The sequence below is a fragment of the Tympanuchus pallidicinctus genome, unplaced genomic scaffold, assembly GCF_026119805.1.
Source record: "Tympanuchus pallidicinctus isolate F22 unplaced genomic scaffold, pur_lepc_1.0 scaffold3, whole genome shotgun sequence".
In the NCBI taxonomy this organism is placed as follows: Eukaryota; Metazoa; Chordata; class Aves; order Galliformes; family Phasianidae; genus Tympanuchus; species Tympanuchus pallidicinctus.
The window spans coordinates 70,696,306-70,714,765 of NW_026294747.1; the positions used below are offsets into that span (position 1 = coordinate 70,696,306).

At 36.6% G+C, this 18,460-nt stretch overlaps 1 long non-coding RNA gene across 1 annotated transcript; it reads left to right on the top strand.

The window, feature by feature from the left end:
- The first annotated feature begins 1,068 nt into the window (after nt 1-1,068).
- On the top strand, nt 1,069-10,273 carry LOC128085467 (uncharacterized). Its single transcript, XR_008208986.1, has 4 exons — nt 1,069-1,243; nt 4,182-4,283; nt 8,337-8,453; nt 10,089-10,273. It is a non-coding gene; the product is annotated as an uncharacterized LOC128085467 (long non-coding RNA).
- Nucleotides 10,274-18,460: the final 8,187 nt, after the last annotated feature.

Genomic DNA, 18,460 nt, shown 5'->3' on the forward strand with positions numbered 1-18,460 from the left:
TTTGATTAGAGATCTTTATAATTTATTGTTTACATGGTAATATTTACTTTTTTCATTGCTGACTTCTGATGGAAACAAAGATGTGGTTAGTAAGGGGGGAACACAAATCACATAAGTTAGTATTCAGCATAATAAAAGTCTGCAGCTGAGCAAGTTGGTTAGTTCTTTTTAAAGTCAACAGAGAGGCAGAAACACTTTCAGAGTGTATTATCTCTAACATAGTTTAGATGTTTGTTTCAGGAAAAGAGGTGTGGCATCCTAGGCTCCACTGACTATGTTTACTAGGTATCTATTGACTCCATTAACCCTGGGAAACTGGACTCTGCATCCTGAACTATAGAAATCTAATGAGTCTTATCACAAAAAGTACAGGCAAATCACAGAGATGATGAGAACAATTTGCAAGGATATGATGTGATACTAATTTGCAAATTATATAGGCCCATGAATAGGCCATTTGGCTGTTCCAGACTGCTGGCCAGAGTGGAAGAAAGGACAATATATATTTTGCACAGCTGGAGCAAAATTCCTGTGTGGATGCTGGAATGGTCAAGAGAGACAGGCACTGATGAAACTGATGTAAGCCACGATGCAAGTAATTTGCCAGCACAGGAAAGCTTTCTGAGACCTCTTTGTTATGTGAGATGGCATCTGCTAAAAGGGGATTGAGGACTCATGAGAAAAAAAATAAAAATTCGGAAAATGGAAAGGATGGGTTGAAATAGTGAAAGAAAATATTAAATAAATATTCAATCAATATTAAATTAGCTCGTACACTGAATATAAGAGAATGTGAGGTGATCTAAGAAGATGTTATCGCTGTTGGAAAGTCCAGATGAAATTGAATTGTCAGTGGACTAGACACAGGATAATCCTTAAGAGAGACATTTCAGATAGTTTGAAAATAAGATATTTTGTCCAGTTTTCAAACTGTTTTTTTCCCTGATAAACTGACAGGTATATGGACTGAATCTAGGACCAAAACAATGTTCTGTAAAGCTAATTCAGTATATTGTGTTCAGGTTTGATAATTATTTCTCTTTCCTTTCTCTTTCTTAATACTTCCCCTGTGATTATTTCCTGTGGTTCTTGTCTTCAGCTACATGTCTATAATGGCAGCAAAGATCATTCAGAAATGTGATTGTTGGAAGTCAGTACAGGAGCATCAACACAGCTCAACAGTGATACCTTGGTCCATAAATCAGTGACAACTGAAAACGTCATCTCAGCCAGTCATTCATGGGTGGGTGGCATTCCACTGAGTTGCTTTTTGATACAGAAATGCTCCGTTCTGCTGTAACAAGAGCAGAGCTTCTATCACTGTCCATTATATCAAGAGAATTAAAGAACTGCAGGTGGCCTGGAGAACGCATTTTGAAGATTGTTTTGGATCAGTTACTCTGTAGCTCAGACCGCTCTGTCCATTATGAAGAAACAAACACAATTACAACTGGTCTTGATTAATGATAAGAAAAACAGAGTGAAAAGGGGAACATTATTCTCTTCAGTGCGTAGAGCTGTAGTTCACTGAAAATTAGCTAAAAATCAATAACATGTAATGGCAGAAAACAGTTTTTGTATCTAACAAATTATTTATTAGACAAAGAGGCTGAAATGGAGCATCTCTATTAAGTGTTTAATCCTAGAGATCACAAAATTCCAACTTTTAAAGATACAAAATCTACTAATGAATATATTGCTATATAATGTATTCCAAATAATGAGGTTTCAATCAGAAATTTTTTTTCAAAGAAATTCAAATTATATCAAATTCAGATTTATTCAAACATCAAAATTTCATGCAGATTTCTATTGGCTCAGTATACACCCATTGAAGTTAACAGTAATCTCAAATGAAACTATCCATCAGTAACTGAATTATTATTTTTTCATTGTCAGATTTATGTCTTCAAGATTAATACACAGCTCTGCTTAGGTAAATAAATGGTACATGTAAATATTTACTAAAAAGATTTAAGATTAGATTTAAGATTACATTAAAGTTTATCTATATGAATATTTTATGGTAGAAGGACGAGCTTCAGTATATACTTACATAATATGATGGATTATTTCCTTATAGCCTGATAGTGCTTGAAGATGCCAGTTATGCCAGGCAATAGGCAAGGGAATGCCTGTTGTCTATGATTGCGTTGTAAGAGACGCTTTTAAATTGTATGTGAAGCTTAACTGCAAAAATGAAATCAATTAGTAGATGTGGCAAACAGTACCTCTTCCTACTAAAAGATCTAAATCTAGCTTCTTATAGTCTAGATAGGTTCAGATGGTACAGGTGAGAAGTGCATTTATTTACTTTTGTAATTTATATTTCCTTTTGATCCCCAGCCTGCCTTTATTAACCTTTCTTGATCCAAGGAAGCCTCACACACTGTAGTCAGAGCTTAAATAGAGAAGGCTGGGAGCAAATAGAAGCAATGATACTGGGAACCACTTGGAATCTGGAAACAATTACAGCTGCAACTGAATGTAGCTACAGCATATGTGCATACAGAAATTTCAAATAAAGAAGTGCTACTAGCACAGTTTATGGATTTGTGAATTGCACAGATTCTTACATGATCTTTGCTTTGGAATATTTTGTGAAGATTCTTTTGCTACTGGATAAATGAAATAGACATTATGTGGTACCAGTGCTGAATCCCAAAATTATGATGATCTTAGAGGTCTTTTCCAACCTTAATGACTCTATGAAGCCCTATGAGCAACATTTTCGATCACTGTCTTGGACAGCAGATGCAAGACTCCTCAGAATCTTTACCACGTCTTTTTTTTCTGCAGCTATTGTGAATTTCTTCCTGCAATTTTTCTTTTCACTTTTATTTCTAGACTTCTCCCTTTCTTAGATTGAATTTCATCTGCTGAAACTGAGTTCTCAACTTCGGTATGAAACACATCAGGAATAAACTGTAAATGACTGCAGTTTACAACAGGGTGTTCATAAGCTGCCCTCACATAAAAGCATAGAGCTACAAAATAAGTGAAATAATAAAAGATGTAATTCACTTATCACTCACTTATAATATCATACTAAAACCAATGCCTGGTTGTAATAGATATGCCGTATTCTTTCAGATGAATGAAAAGAGTTGGTAGAGTGATTAATTTCTATAATGGTCAGAATGAAGATTTTGGGAAGATTAATATGAAGTTTATTAGATGTTTTTGCATCTATTGATGTCAGTTTCCTTTGAAGCTGAGTTTTTGCTTCCTCTTGAAGCTGGTAATGATAGGCATTTTGTCTTCCTCTCTTCCCTTCCTCTTCCTCAAATATCTTTAGATTCAGTTAATAACTGAAGGACTTGTTATACTGAGTCCCAGTAAATCTCCCCTGATTTGGTGTTTGAATGAGGTATATACTAAAATGTACAGGATAAGATGCAAAACAGCCATTACTGAGATTCTTATTCAGTAACACCACTGATAGAGCAGCCTCTTATGCTGCATAACTGATTATGAGATAATTCACCACAATTTCTTCCATTTTTTTTTTCATGGAACCAAGTGATGGTTTTAAGTGATGTTTGTACCTAATTTTTCATCCATTTCTTTGAATATGGCGAGTGTCTTGAATGATCTGTTAAAGCTAGAACATAGAATGCGCTTTTCTCTGGATCACTGAGAAGGTCAAGAGCAGAGCTATTTGTAGCCATTATCAGTGTCATGTGCAGACTCACGAATGATTAATCTCAGGACAGTTTAAGTATTCTCCACAAGTTCCTCTCAGTTTGTCTCCCACATCCATGAGGACTTGTAGTTTTAACTTCCATATCATTAATTCCTTGCCATCTCTCTATCTCAACTGCCTTTCCTTTAAAAATACTACAATCTTGAATTAGGCCATTATTTCATCCTTGAAAATCAGTTTCAATTTACCTAGTTCACCACTTTTTGAAACCACAGTAACTCATGATTGCTGTGGCCAGAGAGGAATTGCCTGAGAGATGTGCAGTGCACTGAGCTAACATGTAAGGCTAAAGTATAAAATTTAAGTTATAAATGAAAGTGACAAGCAAAATTTTTCTCCACTTAGCTTTATTAATGATGCAGTATTTTTTTTGCGTGTGGTTTAAGGCATTTATTGTCATTGTTTTTAGCTGTAATTTCATTTCATAATTCAGTTGGCTTTTTACTTATTTTAATACCACTTTTTTTCCGTGCAGATTATTGTCATAGGATACGTCTGTGTGGTCTTCCTGGAACAAACATGTGCAGATATTTATCTAAAGAAGCAAAGGCTTAACAGCGGGCTTATTTTCAAATATGTGAGTATGCGGCTGAAATCAAGGCTGTACAGATTGTCTTTCTAAGGCGACCAATGAAAACAGCACTTGTTTGGTTTTTTTCTGGTTGTAGGCCCAATCATATATCTGGTGTCATCCTAAACACTGTCTTCAAACATTTATTTAATTGCACAAAAAGTCCCACAAAGAGCATAGGAAATATTTGTATTCTTTAAATTTGATATCTTTTGGACTACAGTCAGGATCTCGAAGAATCAAGACCTGTATTAGTATATCATATGGTGAGCATTTTTTGAGAAAGATTATGAGAATGACCATAAACAAGAAATAAACATCACAAGAAGAGAGATTTTAATGATGAAAGGATTTGAAAGAGAAAGCAGAGGAATATGAGCTAATGTACCAAAAGCTCAAAAGCTTATGAAACATAGAATGATACTTAAATTTTAGAATGAGAATGTCCCTTTTCTCTGATAAGTAGTATAACAAAAAGGAAAATGAAAGGCAATCTGGAAGCTATTAGAAGGAATTTTTTTCTGCAATGTATAATTAGGTGGTAGAAATCATTCTCAGGGGAAATGAGACCAATTACACAAGGAGAAATCCAAGTGAGATGGAATATTTCCATATATAACTGTGGTACCTAGAGTAGCAGCAAATGGTAAACAAGCAATGTAATAACGCTTATTGAAATAACTATTAAGCCTTCTGCTCTAATGCTGCCATTCAAAAGCAGATGTTATCTGCAAAGGGGCAGTTTACATCACATCTACTTGATAGAAGGCTGTTCTACCTTCTCCTCAGCTATCTGGTGAAGACCACTTTCCATAGAAGTGGTTAGAAAGAGCCAAAGTCTTTTCTTATGTAGATCTAACCAAGCACGACAGCAACAGTACTTTTATGTATCTGTCTAATATCCTTTAACAAGCATGAATTTGACATTTAATATATAGTATCAGTAGCCTTCAACTAGCAATTATTTGCTCAATAGACTGAGAAAATTCTTCAATTTTTGTTAAAAAAATGATAAAGCAAAAAAAAAGGCAAGAAAGGTATCTAATCTTTAGTTAATTCATTAATCGATCATAACAAATCCCCTGATGGCTACTTCTTTTCATTACAGAATTTTTCAGTTTCAGTGACCCTTTAACCACCCTTTGACTTTTCATGACTTTTCACAGATTGTACAATTTTCTTTTTCAAGATTAAAATTTGTATGGTACTTTCAAATCAAGGATCTTCCTAGAGTGGGTCAGGTCTTCTACATTCTGGGTGTCTTTCATCTTTATTACCATCATTTTAAGTACAACATGGAAATATGATGACCTTGCTGAAATCATGATGACAGTGACACAGGGCAGAAGTAACACAATTCTTCTTGTGCTGTAAGTGCAGGGACAGCATACATAATAATGTTGTCTGGCTGTATTTATGCTAATTACGCAAAATTATGGGGTCTTTTAGAGGTGATTCAAGATGGGCAGACAAAATTCCCAGATTATCAACAGTGCCATTTGTGTGTATTTGTTTTCCTCATTGTGCAATTTCAAATGTGAATTACAGAGGTTAAAATTTTGGTAAGCACTGGTATGCTCACAGCAAATAGGTTCTGTTTCACTTCTCTCTTTTATTATATGTACATCTTAATTGTTTAATGTAATATTTCTACTTAATTATAGGAAATGTCACTTACTATATTGATGGGAAAATGAACACGGGCAATGTAAGTGACATCGTACATTTTTACAATGTGAGAGAAAATGACTAATTATGAGATAGAATAAATTAACTCATACATCAAATATTTCTGAAAGGTGTTAGGAGGTGGAGATAGGGGGTTCCTCTGGTTTAATCTCTCTGTAGAGGAAATTAGAGTCAAATTATATTGGAGATTCAAAAGCAGAAATTCTCTTCGTGGCCTAGAAGAACATATAACGACACCTAACATTTACAGAGACATAGCATATCATCTTGAAGTTTATACACTGCAAGCATCACTTCATTTATCACTAGAAGAAGATTGTAGCATCATAGCATACTCCACAAGTTTTATTAGAATATATGAATTCAGTCATGGCTACTATAAAACAGCTGGAGCATGCGTGCAGGAGAGGGTATACACATAAAGAGGAATCACAATGAATTTCATGAAGTTGAAGCTGCAACTTGATGACTTTAGGTCGAATGTGGAAAATTTCCAAAAACTTGATCATAACTAGTAAATGCACTACTATAAGTCTATAAATTATTTCTGTTCACTGTCGAGAGATTTAACCTATGGCAATCCCTTGGGATGAATGTTATTCATCTAAAAATAAGGTCATATTTCTAAAGAAGTGTGTGTACTTCAGCTTTACTCTTTCTAACTTAGGTTTATTCTTTCTTTTATTTGCTTTCCCATAAAGCATTTTCCCATATAAGGGTTTGTTGCTTTCTATCAAGTTCAAGTTGCTTTTCTAAGTGTTATAAGGATTAATCAGGAAATTGCTTGAGGAGGAATGTTTTAGAAGAAAAAAAAATAAAGAATTTATTTTTGTGAGGAATCACCATTCTGTACATGAACTCTTGATGTAGAATGCAGCATTAGGCTAATACCTGTTATCTCTGAAAGTTCATGATAAACAGGCTGACAAAAGCTTTCACCATTTCCCACTCAAATTAAATGCATCTCTTCCTCAGGCTAAGGGATCAATAGGTAAATAAATGAATACATACATAAATAAAGCTTTAAAAAGTAAAGGTACAATTTATTCTGGAATGAAGGAATTCTGGAGAGGTGGCAGAGAAGGTGAGCTGGATCAGTAGATGCTCAAGGTGTTGAGCCTTGCAGAAGGAGAAAGTCAAAGTGGGAAAAGGAGGGAGAAATAAAAATGAGAGATTGAGGTTCGTTATTAAATATTAAGAAAGTGATAAACTTTTCTTCTATTAATTTTGGTGAACTCTATCAATAGAGTTCATTTTCATTCCAATATAGAGCATAAAAAGATTATAAAACCTTTGCATTTTCCACAAAAAATAGAGTTTGTTTTTCCAGACAGCTGTACTGCTAACCAACATTGCACAGGCATCACTTCACATTCCTCCCCTGCTGCCTCCCTCCTGTTAGTCCTTTCCCTTCCACATTCCTATACATATATTTAGAGAACTCAAAATGCTGCTAACTCTCCTGTCATCACAAAGACAGCAGAAATAAACATAAGTCACTAATAAATGTTACATCCCTAAACTACAGCATGAAGAAAGATGGCCTCTTTCCCAGAAGCTGTGCACTGAATATTGAAATCTGTTTGCAAACCAGCACTGAATGCTGTGTTGTCAGCCAGTGCACGTAGCTAAGTGCAAGTGGTGCAGACTGTAGTTAATTAGTAAGTTTTGTTTGCTAGGCTGTGACTACAGCAACTTTCTTCTCATAAAATATCTTTCATGTACATAACTAGAAACAAAATGTTCCTCAAAGAATCTCTGTCCGTGTATTTAACTGTTCTCTATAGTGCTGCCAAGTCACAGCCTCCCGGATAAAAACAAATCAATGCTATTGTGATCTTACAAGAGGTTCTGAATTTCTCTCTCTTCAATTTTACTGAAAGATTTCCTCTTGAATTTATGTCTTCTCTATTATTTTTAATGCATTAATGTGTAAAATCTCTTTCACGTGCATCTATATATAAATTAAGCATTTCATGTGGTTACTGTAATGTAGATACAATTACTCTATCGCACATTCTGTAAAGAAATTGAGAATTAAAAAAAATTGCAAAGAATTTAAATAATATGAAAATTCTATTAAGTCATATGGAATTATAACTATTACATATATATGGCTCAATATATTTATCATGTTGGAAACAGTAAATTTTTTTTGAAAAGATTTTTCTTTCCACTGTGAAGCAAAGGACTAGACTTGAAGTGTGGAAGACAGCAGAAGTACCTGACGTAATTTCTTTTTCCCTCATTCATGAAGATTTGTTTTGAAATCCAACCTGATCAGGATTTTGGGAGGTTATTTATTTATTTATTTATTTAGTCTGCAGTTTAAATCCCTTGGTTCTAATTTGCTTTCCTCACATACACTAGAGTAAATGGTATTCAACTCCATTGAAGTCAATGGAACCACGCACAGATAAAACCAATAGAAGAAAATTAAACCTTTCAAAGAAAACCTACTGCATTTCTTTTGAGAAGCTGAAATGGGTAAGTTTAGTTAGTTTATCACTTGTTGAAGTTTGACATTGCATAAAGCATTAGCAACTGGAGCCTATTGTCGAGACAAGGATAATGAGCAAATCTGAGTTTATAAATGGTTGACTGGAAACAATGGTGCACAGATAACCCTGGAGAGATTGAGAAAGACTTCACTGGAGTTTATTTGCATTGCAGTTCTACTGGAAGTCACAGAAGCTTGGCTTCCTACCTACTTAGTGCCATTTATTTTTGATATGCCCCAAAGCATCCCTGACGCTTATTAGAATAGAATGGTGTCTAGGCAGCCAGTAACGCTACTGTATCTTGTTTAAACAGTTTTCTATTTTTAGAAGTTCCAAAGAGCTTCAGTATACAGCTTTAGCCCAGCTATATCTGTTGATTCATGCAGCTTGTGAAACCTTTGACCTAGATAAAAAAAAAATCCAATATTTAAGAAGAGAATCCACATTGCTTTCAGGATCCACTTAGTGCTGTGGTTTAACAAGCTGTTCTTCTCATTCGTATCATTTTATTATCCTTTTTTTGTGTGTGTGTTGTTTTTTTTTTTTGGTACACCATACAAATTCTTTGTGGCTGCAATCTGAACAATTCAACCTTGCTATTACATGTAATTTTACTTATCAACTATATGGTACCTTTATACATCTCTGATCATGGGGCTTTTTGTTGTTGTTGTTGTTGTTTGTTTGCTTTTTGTTTTGTTTTGTTTGTTTGTTTGTTTGTTTTTGTTTTTGTTTTTGTTTTTTTTGTTTTGTTTTGTTTTGTTTTTTGCAAAGTGCCACTAACACTGTGCAGGCAAGAATTTCCCTTTAATCTCATTTTTGTGTCAAATTCCTTCTGCAGTTTCTGGATGTGAGCCAGCCGTGTTAGAATGAAAATTGGAGCTATTCTCTCCTCAAGCCTGCCATAGTTCTCACAGCAGGGAATATTAGTTTATAAATTACCCCAGAGAGCACCACCAGTCATAGAAAGCTCCATAGATCCACGGGAGCTAAATCACACCTTTCACTTCTATGAGCATTCGCATCCCAAAGTAAACAGTGTTTACATTTGAAGCTGCACTCAGCTTTATAAAAGACCATTCTGACTCTTACTTTTGCGAAACAGTTCTGTCTTTGACATATTTTTTTTTATGGCTTATATTATATTTTACTGGGCAGAAAATATAGTGGGAAATAACCTATATTGTCTAATTGTTCCTTATGTATAGAATAGATTATGGTCATCATCAGAGGACCAAAGTGCCAGCTTCTCTTATTCAGTTTGTTCTCATTGTTTCTCCTAAAAAAGCAGAGTTTTGAAACTACGAGCATTGTGAAATGTCCCTGTCTTAGGAGTTGACAGCATGATAAGGCCACAACCCAGAGGATATCAGTCAGATAGAATAGCCTGTGGTACATAAAGGTACATATGTGGTACATAAAATGACAGCAAAATATCCCCTCTAAAATAAAGGCTGTCAGACTGAAGGATACATTGCTAGAGCATTTCAGTTAGCGTATCACTATATAAATCACTGCAGTTACGCAGCTGTAAGTCTTCCCTGCAAGAACTAATTATTTGATGACAATTGTTTTGGCAGCTTCTTACTCTCATTTAATACTTCATGTTTCCTATCTACAGGGCTGCGATGGGACATTATATGGTTGTGCTGTCTACAAGCCTATCTTCTCAGTGAACACACTGGAGAAGCAGTTTGTTACTCAGAAGGTTTAGGCACTCCACCTACAGCAAAAGTTCTGGACACTTCACAGAAAAGAAATGGTACACACTACGACCCAAGGACCTGGCTGTGAAATTAGATTTCTAATTAGAGGATAAGATATAAACTTGTACACTTGCATTGAACTTGTTTATCAGAGGTTTCCTAAGCATTTAGTCTATTCTGGTCTGGAGTACCTTAGAGTGAATATAAAATTAAATTTAGCTAAACCTTGCTTGTTTATGGCTACATAGTTTGTGTTACTGAATCTCTTTATATACAGAATGCAATTAAAATCTAATTGCCACTGGAGAAAAGTCACACTGGCAAAACTGCACATACCCTTCTTGTGTCTAATGGACCACACAGCAGGGAGTAGCATCATTTAAATGTCTGTGAGGAAACAACACAGAAACGTATCTGAGAACAGTGATCCAAGGCAGATCTGTGGTCTTTTTTGTGTAATAAAAAGGGCTAAGAGAAGGAAAATGACATTATAAAAAATAAGATTTCACAAATAGAGAGGCAAGGGATTAAGTTGTGAGTTGAGGGTAGTACCAGAAAGATTTAAACTTGGTTTGAAGAAGAGTTTGAGAGTGGAAAGGAATATCATCAGGCACCTGGGTAAGGTGATGCTCTGAGTCTGGGCTATTTACTTTAGTGAAGTTGAACAGCTGATTTCCATTAACATGCATGACTCTCTCCCTTCCCACCAACAGCTCCAAACTTGCAAATACCTACACCTACAACTGACCTCAGCTCTTCCCTTAGATTCGGCTCATCTGGGAACTTTTGGGATGGATAGGTAGTGGTAGGAGGGCATTCTCATGGCTTTTCATCCCTTCTCAATATTACCTGTCCCAGTACTAGCAGAAACAGAAGAATGGGCTGTATTCTGCTGCCATGCACTCCTTGCAGTCACCAGATGTGCTTTCCCACCATCTGAACTTAGCTCCAGAAGTGGGCATTGAAGAATGGCCCTTCAGTCTCCAGTTGTTTGGAGGAACTTCAGATCTGGAGAAAAACATTTTCCATGTTCTCTATGGATGGCTTATGTTTGTTTGTGTTCAGATAAAAATCTCTTCAATTGTTTGGGAAGGATATGTCTTTCCACTTGGAACTGAAAAACATAACCTTTGTGAGATGGACATAGAGAAAAGCATCTGGCACTCCTAAGCTGTGACTTGGCATGAGCAAAGGATATTGAGATAACACAGTGTAGGAAAAAAAAATAAAAATTTCTACTCTCCCCACTAAAGACCTGACTGTACACAGATGTAATGTAGGCATGGGGGAGGCTGAGGGAGGGGAAGATCCAGGAAGAAACACAATCTCTAAGCCCCTGCACTGAGTTTGTTTCTTGTTTGATAGAAGTCAATGGAAAACTCATATCAATCAATGCTTTTGTATGGTTTCTTTTTGTTGTATTTATCATGCTCAAATAGACAGGTGATAGTTAGAAAACTGCACATGCCTGGAATACTTTTTCCATGAAAATGTGACAGATATTTACAGACGCTATTACAGTAACAAAATGCTTTAGCTTGCATTTCTAAAATTTCTTGATGGTTTCCATTAATCATGAGTGTGAGTCTTGTAATTATAGTTTGTATTACAAACATTATTAGAATTTTTTTTTTTCCTGAGATTTTTATTCCCATTTCTTGTAGAATTGAAATGATTAGGAGAGGCTGATGGAGTCTAAAATTAAGCCTCTGTACAGGAAAGAAAAGGTTCTGTATTAAGATAAATAAGCAAATAATGCCTAAATGCTAAGGTTAGGACAACAAATTTGAAACAATATATTTGAGTAAAAAAAATACCTATATGAATTACTTACCTGTATTGTTCAAAGAGAGACTAAAATGCATTTGGTGTAGGGTACACAAATGATGACATTTTCTAAAAGATGCTTTAAACAATATGCCTTAGATGAGAATACCTTTCTTATCTAATGAACCACATCAATTGAAGCAGCAGCACAATTTCCTCATGGCTGAATACAGAAGTCGTTCAAAATCTGCAGCTAGTTCATCATAAGGCAGTTCACCCTGAAGACTGCATCACACCAGAGCTGCTGGCTCCTCACTGCTTCCCCCAGCACTTGGGTGCTCAGACTGCCTTTTGCTGATAATGCACCTGTTGGCTTAAGGCCTGCATGAGTCTTTCCATGCATCCACAGCAAATGTTGACCTCAGAAGCTGTGGGAGGTTAGTAAAACAATGCAAGGAAGTGTCAGGTAGCAGAAGGTCACATGGGTTTCCTAGAAACCTCAGACAGCCTGGCAGCTTTGAAGTGTCGCTCTGCCTGACCCTGAATGCCAAGTTCAAAACCCAGCAATGGCTGCCTTCACGGCCAGCCAGCTGAGCAGAAGGCAGAGCTGTGCTCCATGGCCAAAACACAGATCATCATCATGTGTAAACAGGGAAGCGGCTGAAATACATCTATGCCAGTTGTCTCTAATGAAGGCCATGGGCCAAGAACTCAAAGGGCATGTCTACACAGCTCAGACCAACAGTGTGTTATAGATCTCTGAGCTGGCTTAAGAGCATTTGGTATATGGTGCAGCAGTGTAGTTCCATACTGTGATATTGAGTCGGCTCTCAGAAGCCCGTTGGACTGCCAGTTAACTTAGCTACGAGAAGTCCTGGTTACTGCTGTGTGTCTGGTGTTAAGGAGATTGTTTTTGCCTGCAGTGTTGCATGATACTACAACCAAATTCACACAGCTCTACCTCGTGACAGCAACAGTAGCTTTTCATACTCCAAAACGTGAAAATGTTTTGTTTTCTAGTTATGCTTGAATAAGCAGGAACCAACCTCACTTTGGAGAGGAAAATAGATTCTCCCTGTTAGAGTGGACACGCTACTGTTGGGAAATGCATCAAATGCTTTTGTCTTCATGGCACTGCCCATACCTAGCCCTTGCATACTGAGGATGCTAGATTTGAAATCCTTTTCAGTGAGCCCAGTGATTAAAAATTACTTTCTACTTACCTGAAATGATTCAGGTCTGCTCCTTGAGGAAGGCTATGTCAGACAGTCATGCACAGCCCTGCTGCTGATGGCAGCAGAAAGGCCACTGATGGAGATGGTCAGTGACATCCCACTGTCTTGTGCAGTAAAACCAGCTGAGGCAAATTCCAGATCACTGCAGGAAAAGTCACCTTATAAGCATCTTACAAGCAGTGGCTGTAAATTCTAGAATTTGCAGGATGTCCCTTTTCAGAAGGAACCTGCAATACAGTGCGATTGGCCCTGTGCACCAGGATACACAGGGATCTGTACACTGCTGCACAAAGTGTTTCTATAAATCAGTGCTGGAGAGAGGCTATTTAAAATTTGTCTTTTTGTCCCTCGAGAGGGAGCAGTCCAGTGGGTTTATTTGTTTAATCATGCACACTGCTGTTTCAAAGAAGACAAAATGTGGCAAGCAGCTCATTAAGAGAGATTGGATCTATGTTAACATGCAAATACTAATCCATTAGGACCCTGCTCATACACCAATCAATCAATTAACTCGTCTGCCTATGTATTGTTCATTATTTGAAAAATGGTTTTAATCATTTAGGTATGCATTAATTAATAGCATTCCTAGTTAAAAGGAAAAAAAGAAATTTAGTTGTCTTTGGGGCTTACATGTACAAATATTTAGTATTCAGCCATGAATCTGTGATTAAGATATATCATATAGCCAAAGATAACACAAGGACTTCCAGAAATAGAGATGCAGAGCAATTTCAATTTATATCAACAATTTCATATGTGTCTTTTTTAAAGCACATGATAGAATAAACCACTTTATATGTATTTGTATATATATAATAAACTCAGAATTGCAGAAAAACAACATAAAACAAAAAACCCAAGAATTAAAATATGATGTTTGTTTTGTGTTTTTTTGTTTTGTTTTGTTTTTTTGTTTTCTGGCTCAGAGGCATTTCTGGGCCAAAATAATAGCAGATGGATACAACCTCCCTGACTTCAAACAAACAAACAAACAAACAAACAAATAAATAAATAAGAGATAAAAAATTGGCTAAAATTTAAGTGACATGGCAGTAGACAGAAAAGCCATTCCAAATGGAACTGAATTTTCTAAACAATAGTGACTTCTCATTTTTTTAAAAAAAGAAATAAATCAATAAGAAAGGAATGGGTCACAATAAATAGGTGGAAATTCCAAACTGGGCAATAGATTTGTAGTGGGACAGGTAAATTGGATTTGATACAGAGATATGTAGAATTATTTGAGAGTAGAAAAAGTTGAGCTTTCTGGATGTTCTGGAAGTAAGGCAGCTTAATTGTACAGGCGCTGCATGGTGGAGTTTGGGAACATCACAGAAAAAGGAACTGCAGAAGTCAAGGTCAGAGAAGAGTGATATACATGAGAATTTAAACAAAGGTGACAGTCACAGAACGTTTCAGTGACAGATTAATAGAAGAGAAATAGGAGTTGAGGAAAGCTCAGGATCAAGGATGAAATGCAGGGAACAAAGAGGTAAAGCTAAACATGAAGCTTGATTCTGTAAGAGGCAGGAATGGTTGGATGGGACTGCTTCTCTCTTACACGCAGAGCTCTTTCTTTCCTCCACTTGGATGTGGGTTTTACGCAGATAAGTAATCTCTTTAATTTCATTTTCTTTCATACCAACTGTTGCCTTCAGAGAAATCTGTACGTAAGTGTGGCTCACAGATGCAATGATTTTCAGGTTCAGCCTTCAGTCTGATTGCAGAACTGTCCCAGGGCCTAATCCTGGTCCCTTATCCCTGTGAAAGACTCTAGTGCCCCATTTGTACTGTGAGTGAAAGGCTCCTCTTTTCCATGGCAGCCTTCTCCATGCGATGATTTCAAGAGTGATTTCAATCCTTGGACAGAAAGGAACACGTTGTATTTTGAATCTTGGCATTTCATGACTTCTTCGTCTTTCTTAAGTTAGTTCAGTGAGGCTACGGAAACCCAAGCATTATAGACACTAATTCTCTGCACACTTCTACCTTGTTAAACATGACTCACACAGCTCAAATTGCAAAGTGTTTATCCATTTGAAAGCCTGAAGCTCTTACTGTAACAGAATGAAAATGATCCCTCACTTCAGTTTTTTTTTTGTTTTTTTTTCCAAAATGTCATTAACTAAGAATTTCTAGATACATAACTACATATGTTGTTCCAAAAGTAATGCTTCTTGTTGATTTACTTGGAAACTACGCCAGACACAAAGAGCACAACAACACTACTTGATAGAGCAGATTATCAGCTACAAAATGCTATTTTTCAGCACATTCATTACCATCAGCTATACATTTTCACCAGTGATGAACAAGATCCTGCTGCCATGCTTGTCAAAATCTGCACCCACTGGAAGTGACCCACTGTTTCACAGCTGCTATGATAGTGCCATTGCTAGGAAAATGACAGATGAAAGTCAGAAAGCGTCAAATCTGGACAATGCAGTGAGTGCAGTAGGACAATCCAGCCAAGATTGGCAATGTGCTTCACTATCTTCAAATTGGTATGGGACCTGACCTTATCATGTTGCAAGAGAAAGGTTGTCTTCTCCGGCCTGACTCTGGAGATCTGAACTTTCAGATTAGTCAGCAATGTGGTGTAGCAGTCTGAGTTGATGGTTTGTCCAGTTTCCAGAAAATCCAGAAGGATCATCTCTCCTTTATTCCAAAAGACAGCACACATCATTTTACCCACCAATGTCTCTCTTGAAATCTTTATTTGATGGGGAATTGACATCTTGCAACTGCATGGACTGCTGTTTTGATTTCTGCTCTAAGTGGTTATACCACTTGATGCAATTCAGGAAACTGCCACCTTCAGCCTTGTATTGATTCAATAGATCCTGAAAAACTTGCATACAGTGTTCTTTCTTCTCCTCTGTGAGCTTTCCTGGTACCCATCTGGTGCAAACTTTGTGATACTCCAATGTTGCCACCATCATTTCCAGTGTGTTGAAGCCAATATTCAACTCTGTATGCAATTCCCTGGTTGTAATCCGCCAATTTGTGCAGATGAGCTGATTGAGACCTCTTCATTTTGTTATGTGACAGCTGTGCATGGCCATCTAGAGCATGTATTGTCTTTCATGTTGCTGTCATCACTACTGAAATGCACCCACCCACCACAGTAAATGTTCAGCAAGTATCAGTGAGTGTCAATGGGTGCAATTCTTCCTGCATGTAGGACTTCAGTTCCACACCTTTGCTTCATACACACTTCCATATCAGATGCTATTGTGTCAGATTGCTCGTCTTCTGCCATCTGTTACACAATGACAAAATGTAATGGAATATTGCTGGGAAGGTACATCCTCTACAGGCATACCACCAACACTCACCTCTGAAGTTGTGGGCCATTACTTCCAGAGTAACTTTTGTATTTCCATAGAAAAATAATTAAGGTAGATTTTATTAGTGTTTATATGCTGAATAAAGTGCATAGACATTTGAGATACTATTTATAGTTGTGAAGATATCCTTATTTTTATATTGCATCAGTATATGCTCTTCATTTTTACCCTAAGATTTGTACATTGTGTTTGTATAGTCTATTTTTGGAGAATAATTGAGAATCTATTCAAAAGCAGCCTGGAGTAGTAAAATAAGCAGAGGGCAGGACCTCACCATTTATAACTCAGGCCATGCCACTTATTTACTGCTTATTGCTTATATTATTTTTCCCTAATAAAATTAATGTATAATTTTACTACTACAATTTTAACAGACAGATAAAAATCACCTTGTGCCTTTCCTGGTTAATGTTTGTTCTGGAGTGTTTGAGGATAGAAACAGAAGAAACAGTATACAAATATGGACAAATGAAGAGACTTTTTCAAGGTCACCTTGCAGGCAAGTTATAAACCAGGAATAGATAAACACTGAGATGTCAAGTGAGCACTGAGGAAGAAAGGACAAGGACAAAAGCATATGTTTTATTTTGGAGGCAATTGCTGGATGTGTAAAATAGACATACCTGAATAATTAAATCCATGCTCTGACGTAGAGTATGTAACACTCACAGTATACCAGGCTTTGGGTGAAAAATGATAATGTGGAATAGATCATTATCTGGTAACTGCTGGGCAGGAGTTGGCTCTGAGGTGGATCCCAAGCAGATGTGCAGAGTGCAAGAGTGGCCGCCAGAGGAGGGACAGGTCCCTGCAGTACACTTCAGGTGCTGCATAAATGCTCATATCACAGAAGAGCTTGCTGGAGGGAGATATTGCTAGAAGTATTTTTAGGTGTGCACAATTTGGACTTAAGTTTTGTAACTGATTTGTTTTCAGGAACTGTTCTAGAAGGTATAAGAAGAAAAAATGATTTTTTTTTTCTTCAGCCTTTTTCACTAAAATAACTAAAGGTGAATGTCTTCTGCAAGAAATAGCACTTGTAAGAACATCTTTATTTAAACAAACAAACAAAAAAATCTTCACGCAAAAATTTTTGAGCAGCTCTTATTTTGAGCACCAAACACGGCCTCCCTCCCCTCTGTAGGATGTTGGAGCATTTACAGCAGCTGCGTGGATGGTGTGAGTAACTCCTGAGAATCACTGTGCTAATGTGAGAGGGAGTGGCTGCAAGACGCAGGAATCATTTCATTTATTAAAAATCATCATTCACTTATTGAGAGGAAGGGCAAAAAAAGATTATTTGCGCAGTGGTCCAAGGCATGCAAAGCCTGGCACTCATTTTGTGCTCTATCTGTATGTTCGGGACTCCAGAATAAAAAAATCTCAGAAGTACTATATGATGACCTGTGTTTATTTTAATTTACCACCAATACCCTTGAGTTGCAACACTTCCCTGCTTCACACAGATTTTTGGTTGGAAAAGAGTAGGCAATGACAGTGGAGTTGCATGGCCACCAAAAGTGGAAAAAATTCAGAGTTCTGTTGCTAAGGAATATTGAACAGGAATTCTGGAGGCAGAGAAGTCATTGTATACCACTGTATCCCAAATTCTGGTAGACACAAAGGAAATGAGTAAGTGGGGACTTATTCATCTCAATACCATTTAAAAGACTTGGACAATGAATACTTGCTGGGAAAGGACAAAAATCAGTCATAGAAGTTTTACTTTCAGGATCTGAAACAGGAAATTCAAAACAATGGAAAGTTTAAAACATTACATCTAGCACCAAGACCATGAATGTATTTCCTTTCATATTCATTTGTTTAGATATGGAAAGAGTGAAAAATATTTATTGCCCGCTTTTTATTTTATTTTATTTTTAGTGGCAATGGCAACATTTTTTTAAAGTCATAGAATTCTAGTCAGAGGATATG